The sequence below is a fragment of the Hylobates moloch genome, unplaced genomic scaffold, assembly GCF_009828535.3.
Source record: "Hylobates moloch isolate HMO894 unplaced genomic scaffold, HMol_V3 SCAFFOLD_1, whole genome shotgun sequence".
Taxonomy (NCBI): Eukaryota; Metazoa; Chordata; class Mammalia; order Primates; family Hylobatidae; genus Hylobates; species Hylobates moloch.
In genome coordinates, this window is record NW_026652276.1 from 204,888,638 (window position 1) to 204,900,930 (window position 12,293).

Sequence of the window (12,293 nt, forward strand, 5' to 3'; positions counted from 1 at the left end):
TTAGGGTGGACTAAATTTTCCTGACTGGGTGGATTCCTTCTGTTACATAGTTTAATAAGTAAGCACAAACAAATAAGAAGAGATTTCCACAATAAAATCAAATGCTGAGTTTGAACTTCCCTATTCTTTCTTTATATTGACCCTTGCCCCACCCCTCATTAAGGGACACTTTAGTGCCCAGGCAGATCCCCAAAGTCCTTTTTTATTGTTTTTGTAAATTCCTTTCCCCAGGTTCAGGGTGCTTCCCTTTCTCCCTGCCTCCCATTCAGTGTGGTTTTGCCTCCTGCAGTCCTTAATTGGATCCCCTGAATGATGAAGTTAAAGCTGCCCTCTGAAGGCCTTTACATAAAATTACACACTTTCTTGGCTTCATCTCCTTCTCTGTCCTACTTTTCTCATTCTCTTGAATTTTTTCCTGAGAAAAATTTCTTAATAAATCATTTGCACATGAAATCTCATCGAAGGATCTGCTCTTGGGGAAACTGATCTAAGTCCAATTTACTCTCCAAATATTTAGAAACAAATTGTATATAAAAAATAAAGGAGGTTGCCTTTTGCATGAAAATGGTATCGTGGGCAAATCAAAATACAAACTAGAAAAACACATTTGGAACCTGTAACAAAGTATAATTTCTTCTGTTACGTAAAGAGCTCTTAAGCAACTAATTCAAAATGACCGAAAATCAGCAAAGACAATATGAATGACTCAAATTTTCTGAAAATAAATTATGATTAAACTGACAATGAGATACCTACCATTTTTACATTACTCTGGTTGACAAAGACTTTACAAAGTATTGTAATACAGTGTTTGCTTGAGTGTAAGAAAGTAAGTACTCAATTTTTGAAGGAAGTGCTAACTGGATGCAATCTCTTTAAGAGTCAGCATCATCTATTACACTATAAAATGGACATTATATACCTTTTCAACACTGATTGCTTTCTCTGTCATTAAAAAAAATTCTGCAATATCAGCTGTCACCCTGAAATTGTTTATTACTTGTTTGTCTGTTTCCTCCCACTAGAATGCAGGCTCCATGAGAACAGGACTAGCTCTGTATGGCTTATTACAGTATCCTTTACGCCCAGGGTTTGGCATGGAATTAATGCTCTATTAACATTTGTTAAATTGCTGCATCAATAAATTAAGTAGTTGGCACCTATGGCATAATTTGAGATGCTCCATGATCCTAGAACATTTCCTCAATATCCTTCTGTAATGTCTGACATTCTCACTTAGGCAATCAGTGAAAACATAGAGACAGTCTATTAAAATGCATTAACATGATTATGGTAATATATAATCTAAATATATTTATATGCTTATATAAGTATAAATATGTAATATAAGCTATTACAGCATGACAATCTGCATAGAAGTAAATTAGCTAAGGAACTGGAGCAAGAGAGAAGTACATTTTAACTGCGGTTTTGGGCCAGGAAAGATTGAATAATTTGATAGAATTTAATTAATTGCTAACAAGTAATTTAATTAATTAACTTAATTTAATGGATGGATGCTAGACCTTGGCTATAGAGTGAGGAGCCTTACGTGGGTTGTAGAGATTATAGTCAAGAGGATTCCTAAAATTAAGATTCTTAAGTACAGAGGCAAAACCAGAATCAAAATCAAAGCAGGCCGAGTACTTGCAAGTGTACTATAGAGAAGCAAAAAAGCAGAGAAGTGAAAACACAGAGGAGAACTGAAGGCATCAGAACAGTCCGAGCACTGAGAAGCAGCAGGTTGCAGCAGGAGGCTGGATACCAGCAAACCCTGCGGCGCAGGCGCACGAGGGATGATGGAAAGTCCACGGCATTATTGCTGGATGAGGAAGGGAGGCAATGGAGGTACCAGCAGATTTAAACGGACATATGATAAAAATAATGGATATTCCCCAGTGTTGCCATTAGGAATATAGAAGGGGGCAGAGTTGAGGTAGGTAACAACCAACCTCCGTTCCTTCCGGCAACACCATTTTCCACTGCTCAGGGGCAGCCAGGGCTGCCCTTGACTGTGGACGGCGACACCACAGGAGACTGAGGGTCCTGGGCACAGATTGGTTTTAGCCAAACCTATGGTTTGAGTCCTTGGTTCCAGTCACACCCCTTGTGGCACTTTCTAGAATTTTCTCTCCCTCAGATTCTGAAACTTTGTATCTTTGAAGATGGCCAGAAACATCTCTCAAGCCAGCATTTTGATGGGACACATTTCTTGAACTGAAGAACTCACGTGGCCTCACCCCCACTGGTTTATTTTCCTCATCTGAAGCGCGGAACTAAGGCCCTCTAGGGCTTTGCCAATGGAGTAGATATGGCTCTGAAATCTGAATCCAAGGGATGAGACTGAAACTTGCTTGGTCTGGGGGTATAAAGTTGAGTGGTATCTGTTAAATGGGGATAATACGTGTGCCTACCTGATGGAGTAGTATTAGAATTAAATGTGTTGATATATGTAGAGTGAGAGAGAAAAATAAGAGAGGGAAGGAAAGAAAGAAAAGTAAAAATGGTGGTGACTACTCAACTCTCTCTTTAGATTTAGGACTCCAACTAGATCAAAGCTAGTGCCCTTTGCCCTGGTTCCTCATTTGTGCTTTTTGTTTTTTTTTTTTTTTGAGACGGAGTCTTGCTCTGTCTCCCAGGCTGGACAATGGTGCGATCTCCCCAACTTCTGCCTCCAGGTTACAAGCGATTCTCCTGCCTCAGCCTCCTGAGTAGCTGGGATTACAGGCATGCACCACCACGCCCGGCTAATTTTTTATATTTTCAGTAAAGACAGGGTTTCACCATGTTGGTCAGGCTGGTCTCAAACTCCTGACCTTGTGATCCACCCGCCTTGGCCTCCCAAAGTGCTGGGATTACAGGTGTGAGCCACCTAGCCCGGCCCCCTCATTTGTGCTTTATATCACAACAATTTGTAGGCCATTATGAGTGGAGGCAGATGTCACCCACTCTTCACTGTGTTTTTCTGAGGAAGTTTTATAACAAGTCTGACCTTCAGTTAATCACTTGGCCAGGTTAGAAGGTACTATAACCAGATGATAAAAGATCTCATAAGTAATTCAAATTCAGCTTTAACTTAGGTAAAACGTTTGTTTCTTAGTTTAAAGGACTTCTAAGTTCTTCCATCCCATGATGTGAGAAGTTAGTAAATATGAATACAGCACTTACATTTTCCTGATCAAAATTGAGTAAATTAAGTCGAAACATGAAACATAATTGCCAGACTGACACCTCTAATTATTTGGAATAAATGAACAAAAAACAATGCTTGAGTGAAAAAAATTAAGAAATGAGGCAACCATTTTGTTAAAGTTATCTCAATCACTGGTTTCGAGAAAACATTACTATACTGGGATCTAACTAAATGTTTAACTTTGAAGATATTTAGACTGTGAGCTTTAATTCCTTTTTTGAAAAAGTGAGGTTGATTCTATCAGCAAAATATGATGGTTAATTATACAAGCAGAAAGATTTCCATTATCTGCATACCGTATCAGACAATTAAAATATTTTCTCCCTTCTCTAGAAAATGTCTGTGTTTGCTTAATATCTTTATCTTTATAAGGTGGTAATTTGTCCACTAGAGGAAAGGGTAAATAGCAACCTTAGAATTAGCTAGAACTGGGTTTTGTAGCTTTGGACTGGTGGGCAAGTTATCAAATTTTTTCTAATGCTTATTTTCTCATTTCACAAATGAGGATGATAATTCTTACCCCAGAGTGTTGCTGCAATGTTTAAATGCAATAATTAATTGCTTAATTCTATGGAAAATTGGTAGATGACTTCAAAATCAGTTGTTGATTGGCTGATTTTAGAGATTTGGTAGAAATTGCTTTAATGTTAACCTGTCTCAATGAAATTTTAATGAAAGACTTGCTATTTTTATTTTAACATTTAAAATTATAACAAACATCACATGTTTGGTTAAAACAGTTTAGGCCATCAATAAATATTACTTGCAGCTTAAGTTTTTGAAATTGTAGCTATTGCATGTTAAGAGCAAATAAGCCACACACAAGTGAATAACAACAATATTTTTTGTCAACCATAAACATTCATTAAGTAGCTAAAGTACTAATTACATGCAACCTTGGGAGACTCACTGCTCTATAATTATCTTTACAACTGAGTATATGCCTTTTGAAGTTTCTGTTTAACCCTCTAAAGTTATTTTGCTATTTGATCTGGTTCTTTTGTTTTGTTTTTAAGCAAAAGAGATTTTATAAAGAACTTGTCTTCATCTCCCAACCTCATGTTTGGTCCAAACTCTTCAAAAATTCTGAAGTGGAACAGCCCCCAATCCTAATAAATATTCTTGGGTTCTTTTTGTTTGTTCATTTGTTTTTTAAGACAGAGTCTTGCACTGTTGCCCAGGCTGGAGCGCAGTGGTGAGATCTTGCCTCACTGCAACCTCCACCTTCCAGGTTCAAGAGATTCTCCTGCCTCAGCTTCCTGAGTAGCTGAGATTACAGGCATGTGCTGCCATGCCTGTCTAATTTTTGTATTTGTAAGAACTTCTAAGTTCTTACATGGGGTTTCACAATGTTGGCCAGGCTGGTCTCGAACTACTGACCTCAAGTGATCCTCCTGCCTCAGCCTCCCAAAGTGCTGGGATTACAGGTGTGAGCCACCACCATGCCTGGCCTTATTGGGTATTGTTTATAGCTGATTTCCCTCAAAGTTCCTTCTTTTCCTGTGCCTTTTCCTAGTTGATGAGTCTCAGGGACACTCCTACCTTGTCATCAACTACCCAGATGCTCAGTCGCCTGTTGCTTTAGCACTGAGTTCCTGTTTCTCTTGTCTCAGGTGAGAATCATAGAGCACTCCTATTTTCCTCTGTTCTTGGTGAGGAGGCAAACACAATTACCTGGTCTTCTCATTCATAAGTGTTAATATGCTTAGGTTATCATAGGATGGTGTAGGGGGGTCAGAGAGAACTGCAAATATTAATACATCTTTATAATATCATTAAAAAGCTGAAGTTGCAGTTAATTTTCTTTTTGGAGGACATGTGCCATACATTTATGATATGTGTTACAGGCTAGATATATTATTTAATAATAGCAATAAAAGCAATATTGGTTATTAATGTTGCTCGTAACTTGTAGATGTAACAAACATGTTAATAGCTAAAGTAAGTTGATTTGAGTTTGGTACTGAGAAATAATCTTGTTAACTATTGCTTGTTTGATTTTTGGTAACTGTTCTTCCTCCCCTTTTGTGCAACGAAAGTACAATCAGCCTGTTTGGTCAGACTAATGTATAACTACCAAAAACTGCAAAAATATCTGGATTCTATATTAATAATGTGTTTTGCCGCTACTTGTTTTAAATGTCACTTACTTAAATGTTATGTACTTATTCCATTAATTCAATTTAAAAGACGGAAAACTTTCCAGATACGTCACACTTCATAAGTCAGAAAAATATTTCAACTGGGTTGAGGGAAGAAAGCTTGAAGTCTGAGTTTGAATGGAGTATATTTTTAGTTGACTCCTTCACAAAGTTGCAAAGAGGCAGTCAAAATAATGCAGTGTACACTAAGGCTTGAGTCAGTCTGACATGCTGATAGAATCAAGATCCGTGAAGACTTTCTTGAGTAGATTCCTTCTCAGAAGCACATACGTAGTGATACTCACCGTCACTGAGGCACAGCACCATCATCAGATCTGGCTCCACTGCAGTATAAATTTGCTAAGTGCTTCATTTCCACCAGAACAATTCCTTCATAGCTCACACATTTTGATTACTTTTTGTCTCTTAACTTCTTGGGAAAGTTTTAATGTTAGCAGTTCTGTGAATCATTAAATGGTCCTGGGCGTGGCCCTTCTTTTTTGATAATTTTTACTGCATTTCCTATGGGAGTGGATGGTCACAAGGGACAATATTATTAACAATAATAACAGGAACAACTTACATTTATGGAATACCTTCTTTTTGCCAGGTATAAAGACAAAAGTTACTCTCTAACTTCTGGGGCTGGGGGCCATGAATTGAGCTGACAAAAGACAGATTAAGAAAATAAAAGCATATACATTTTATTTAATATTTTTACTGCACACAGAAGCTTTTATAAGAAAAATGAAGAGCCAAAAAAGCAACTCAGGCCAAGAGCTTATATATGTTTTAAACAAAGAGTGCTAAATTGTGGGGAAATGATAAAACAAAGGAAAAGAGCTTAAGCTTCTAGAGGCAGTGATTTGTGGGAAAGTGACTAGAAAATACACAGGAAAATCTAATGGAAGATAAGGAATATTTTAGTAGTTTTGTTTGTACCGATCCATTTCAGTATTGACCCCCAGTCTCCAGTGATAAGAATGTTCTCTTCCTAAAACAGGGAGGGCCTCTTTCACACGGAAAATTTTATGTCATACCTGAGGCAGAAAGAGGAAAGTCAGAGAGTGCTTCCTGCCTCTGCTGTTGCTCGATCACCTTCAGCCCAAAATAATCAACATGCTGGGCTGGGCACAGTGGTTCACGCCTGTAATCCCAGCACTTTGGGAGGCCGAGGCGGGTGGATCACCTGAGGTCAGGAGTTCAAGACAAGCCTGGCCAACATGGCGAAACCCCAACTCTACTAAGAATACAAAAATTAGCTGGGTCTAGTGGTGCCTGCCTGTAATCCCAGCTACCTGGGAGGTTGAGGCAGGAGAATCGCTTGAATCCGAGACGCGGAGGTTGCGGTGAGCCGAGATTGCACCACTGCACTCCAGTCTGGGCAACAAAGTAAGACTCCGTCTCAAAAAATAAAGTAAAATAATAAAAATAATCAACATGCCAAAGTAGCATATTTTGGGGTAGCATGTTCTAAATTCTTTCATTTCCCCCATCTGAAACTTTACCATAAGTTTCTCACAATGAAATCTGAATTAGTGGCTGTGGAGAGAAGAATCAGTTTAGCAGCTGAGTGATAGATCTTCAAAAGAAGAATATATAGATCAGAATGAGAATAAATAAGCAGAAAAGTGCAACTGTAAGCACATTTCTCCATATCCCATTAAACCAATCTCCCAACTCTGGGAATAGGTCAGTCTAATCAAATGGTTGAGCCTCATTATCTTATGGAGAATGTTAATCTTTTTTGTTCAGAGGTATAAATCAGACAATATTTGTCCCAACTGATTCACAAAGAGGCAGCATTTTCATCAACCATACAAGATAAAATGATCAGTGTTGTTCATGAACAAAAAATGGAAACTGTAATTCCCCAGATGTAGTGTGTTCCACAACTTTCATTATTGGTCATATTGATGTCTCCACACCTTCATTTTCACGTGCCTCTGTCAGTTTGTAAAAGCAGAAAATGTCGTGAAACATTTGACATAGGAGACCTGCAATCTGGCTTTGGCAGCTAAAAGGCTTGATTTTGTCACCTGACCAAGTTAATCCAGATTTTTGATCTATTTATATACAATTTCTGGTGCTAAGGAGCCTAATCAGGAGAGCAGCTGAGCTACCCCACCCAGATTCTGCAAGAGTGGCCTATGAACCAGCCAACACATTTGGTGATTTGGCAAAAGTTTGTGTTATAAAAGGTAGTTCTAGAATCACTTATTGTTACCGGATCGAAAGTCTTGACTGTGAGTTTTCCAGGTTCTTGGAGTGTTGAACAAAGAATTGAACAAAACGCACAAAGCAACAAAAGAACAAAGCAACAAAAGCACAGATTTATTGAAGTGAAAGTAGCCTCCACAGAGTAGGAGCAAGTTTGAGCAAATGGCTCAAGAGCCTAACTGCAATGTTCTTCAGGGTTTTAAATTAAACTAAAAGAATTTGGTAACACCCCTAGGTACCCTTCAGAGGCCTCCAATTGGTTACACCCTACACATATGAAGGATTGGCCTGTGACCAATCAGAGACTGAAGTGGAGGCTTGGTTTGAGACCAATCAGAGGCTGAAGTGGAGGCTCAGCCTGCAACCAATCAAAGGCTGAAGTGGAGGCTTGGGCCACAACCAATCAGAGGCATTTCTCATTTGTGAGGTAGGGGAGGAGGGTTTTGTAGAGGTCAGGAACTTTTGCCCCTTTTCACCTGGGCATGGAGAGGTGGGGTTTTCCTTTTGGTCCAATTCCAAGAAGTTAGCCACAGTTTGTCCTCAGGCTCCCTGTCTCCCGACCCTATTCTCCTGCCTCATTATGACCTCCATGAAGGGTTTGAGGATGTGGTGTATGGAGTCAAACTACAGGGTTTGATTGCAATATTGTCTTGGCTTGTTACTTGGGAAGAGATCAGTACCATATTTGTTTTTAATTGGAAAAGTTTTTTTTCTTCCAACGTCTTTATTTGAGCAAGGGACAATTCTTGAGCTTACATAGAGGTTTTTCCTTGCCCAATGAACTCACCAGAAGGAAAAGTAGAGTGACATTGTTTTTCTGACCATGGATACCATACTCTTTCATTCATTTATCTTCCATAGTTGGTCCACCTGGTACCCCATGGGCTGGAATAAAAACTAATTCAGGTTTGTTCATGCTATCAGATGTTGACATAAGCAATAATTATATGGTTTAGTTGACATGACCAAGGTTTGAGAAACTGGTGCAAGGGTGGTGTCAGGTTTGTGTTTAACCTATGAAGAAAAGAGTGAGGTTAATATGAAAGAGGCAACATTTGAAAGAAAGCCCATAGTGGAGGATCAGAGAGGGAATAGGATAGATTGAGACAAGTAATCTCCAGTCAGCTTCTCAATAAATGGGAGGTTTTGTTGAAAAAGATCTCCCCTCTACTCCCCCCACACACACCAGGGAGGAGAGAAACTTAAAGGGGGAAAATAGATGAAAGCAAAGTTTTTTGGTCTGTGATCTTGAGGAAAGCTGTTTGCTTTGTGGTGTCATCTTGCTTCTAGAGCCTTGGCTCTGAAATCCTTACTATGAGGTCACCTGTAGGGATGGTCTTCCAGTTGTCCTGAGAGTGATGACTGGCTCTACCTTGATGTGGCTCACATGAATTCAGAAAGTGTGATAGCAGTGTAGGTGGTTAGCAGTACTTCATAAGGTCCTTCCTAGCAAGGTAACAGTACAAGCTTTTTCTAAAAATCTTGATGTATACCTGATCTCCTGGTTGAAAGAGTTGGCTTGATGGATTTTTTCCTATAAGTTCTTTTTATGTCTAGATTTTTGTGTTCCACTTGACCTGATGATTGAGGATGGTATGAAGTAAGAAATTTTAATGAGTAATCCAGAGATTTTGTGAGTATTTTATTTCTACTAAAAAATGACTTTCTTGGTCTGATTCAATCTATAAAGAAATGCCAAAATGAGGAATAACCTCAGTTGTTAATTTCTTCACCACTATCATGGTGTCTCTTGAACCTGGGAGAGAGAGGTTGCAGTGAGCCGAGATCACGCCACTGCACTCCAGCCTGGGTGACAGAATGAGACTCTGTCTCAAAAAAAAAAAAAGGCATTACAATGGAGGGATTGGTTAATAAGACCTGTGTATAGGTGGTCTGCTACTGTGTTGAGAGGTGCTGTGTCTTATTAAGTCATAAAAGAATGGACACAGAATGGGGGAATGGGGAACATGGAGGTAAAGAGGGGAACCTAATGTAAGAATACTGAATTTGCCAATTAAGCCACCAGCTGTGACTACTTCATGCAGGAATGGGGAAATGCCTGATGCCATAGGGTCTAATTGACTTGAGAAGGTGAAAGGAAAATAAAAACTCAGAACCCCAATTCATCATGCCAAAAGGAAAAAAAAATTAAGTTGAAATGTGAGTTGTGCAAGAAACTGCCTTTTCTCCTGTTCCTAAGCAGATAGCTAGAGATAAAATGTTAACTCCACAGGTAGTTACTCTGTGTTTACCTTATCTTATGTAAAGTGCAAATTTACTGAGCACTGGATGAATACATAATTGACTATTCCCCTACCTACTTCTTTTCCCTTGCAACATGTGGATTATCATACCCTCCTTCTGTCCCCGCCAGCCTGCTTTTCTCCTTTAAATACTGAGGCCCTCAAATTCATTTTTAGAAAAAGGCACGGACCACAGACTCTTTCTGTGACTCCATGTTTATTTCTTCTGGGCATATCCTTAACTTTGGCAAAATAAACTTCTAAATTGATTGAGACCTGTCTCTGATACTTTTTGGTTTACTAGAAATATAGTATAGGACATACCTGTTGACGAAAAGAGTCAAACTCTGTAAAATATTTGAAGAGAATTATTCTGAGCCAAATATGAGTGATTATGGCCCGTGACACAGCCCTTAGGAGGTCCTGAGAACATATATCCAAGGTGGTCGGGGTACAGTTTGGTTTTATGTGTTTTAGCAAGGCATGAGACATTAGTCAAATACGTTTAAGAAATACATTGGTTTGGTTTAGAAAGGTGGGACAACTCAAAGTGGGGGTTTCTAGCTTATAGGTAAATTTAAAGGTTTTCTGGCTGACAATTGGTTGAGGTTGTCTGAAGACCTGGGATCGATAGAAAGGAATGTTCAGGTTAAAGATAAAGGATTATGGAGACCAAGTTTTATTGTGCAGAGGAAGCTCTTAGATAGGAGATTTTAGAGAGACCAGGTTGTAAATAGTTTTTTAATAGGACTTAGTGTGCCTGGCTCTTAGTTGATTATCTCCTGGATCTGGGAAGGAAGGAAAGAAAACAAAGGGGAAGGGGATTCTCTATAGGATGTGGATTCTTCCCATGAGACACTGCAGGGCATTTTTAAGGTATGGCAAGGAAATAGATCTTGGGGTTAAATATTTTTTTCCTTGTCTCATAATACTATGCCAGTCAGATTGAAAAGTAAGCCACAATACATAGGGTCCAATAAAACTCATCTGATGAGAATTTATAGTTTGTAGGGCATGACTCCCTGGATCTCTTAGGTAGGAATTTGGGTAAGATAAAAAATCAGAGCTTAGTCCTCATATCCAAGAGGCAAGAGGTTATTTTGAATACCCAAAACAATCCTATTCTTTTCATGGCAATATAGGTGAAAAGGTTTGCCAAAGTTGGGTAAGCCAAGAGCTGGCTATGTGAGAAGTGCTCATTTTAAGGTTTTGCAGGAGTTCAATGGCTCCAAGAGCTAGGAAATGAACTCTGAAGTAGCATCGGGAGGAGGGCGTCCATAGGGATTTAGCATGGGCAGCAAAAGTAAGAACTCATTGATGACAATAGCTAGCTGTCCCTAGGAATTTATGCAGCTGCTTTTTGTTTTTGGGAGAGAGATGGGCAAGGCTGATTCAAAGCATTTTGTGCTGTTTTTAGTGCCCTGAGATATCTCATGTCCTAAGTAGGTAACAGTTGTTTGCATCCACTGACGTTTAGATATGAAGGATTTAAGGCCTCATTCAACTAGTTCTTTCAGGAGAATGAGGGAGTCTATAAGAGCACCCTGTTTAGTTTGGCTATAAAGAAAAAGGTTATTAATGTATTGAACAAGAGTGAAGCCTGAGTAAAAGCTACAGGGTCGAAATTGGTTTTACAGACTTAGAAAAATATTGAAGGGAACTCATAATTATATCTATGAGATATGCATCTATGTTGATTGTCTTCCTCTAAACATAAATGCAAAGACAAATTTTGAGTCCCAGAGTAATGGAATTAAAAAGAAAGCTGACCAGAGGTTAATTACTATAAACCAGACTGCATCAGCAGGAATTGAGGTCAGCATAGTGGCTGGATTAGGAATTATGGGGTGATGGCGCATTATAAGAATTTATGGCTCTTAGATCTTGTACAAATCTATGGATTTGGTTCCCATCTAAATCAAATTTTACTTTTATTATTGGCAAGATTAGGGTATTGCAGGGTAAGAAGGTAAGAAAACCCTGCTATAAAATAGTCTATTATAGGTTCAATTCCTTATTTTTCATCTTGAAAGAGAGTATTGCGCTACTTTACAGGAAAGGTTAATTACTTTTCCAGGTAACGCCCATTGACTGTGCACTTCAGTAGCTATCCAAGCTATACAATCTCATTTATATGTGAGGCCCAGATACTAATTGGGATATCTTTTAAGACTGCATCCTCTTCAGAAGATTTTAAATTGATATGGGTTTCCATTAGGGAAGGTAGGAAGCTTGAGGTTTGGTCTGAAGGTAAGAAAATAAAAAATATCTTTATAATTATACTCTATGGTGGCATTAAATTTAGATAACAAACCTCTGCCTAAAAGGTTTGCCAGTAAGAAGTCAGAAACTAGAAAGGCGTGATGGATGTTAAGAGGCCCTACAAATATTGAGGTGGCCTAAGATGTAGGCAATGAAACAGGCGTCCCTGGAATTCCAACAGCTGAATAGAATTAGAGATGATAGCTAGAGATGAATACTTTAAGCCAGTAGTAG

At 38.8% G+C, this 12,293-nt stretch overlaps 1 protein-coding gene across 3 annotated transcripts in view; it reads left to right on the forward strand.

The window, feature by feature from the left end:
• The first annotated feature begins 8,896 nt into the window (after positions 1–8,896).
• Positions 8,897–12,293, forward strand: part of SPAM1 (sperm adhesion molecule 1) — a 35,357-nt gene continuing 31,960 nt past the window's right edge. The window contains exons 1-2 of one of the 3 annotated variants that reach the window (XM_058435741.1): positions 8,963–9,008; positions 9,112–9,191. The gene's annotated coding sequence lies outside the window, so the exon portion shown is untranslated. Of the gene's footprint in view, positions 9,009–9,111; positions 9,192–12,293 lie in introns of all 3 variants that reach the window. The other 2 variants (XM_032753525.2, XM_058435742.1) reach the window with 2 other exon arrangements.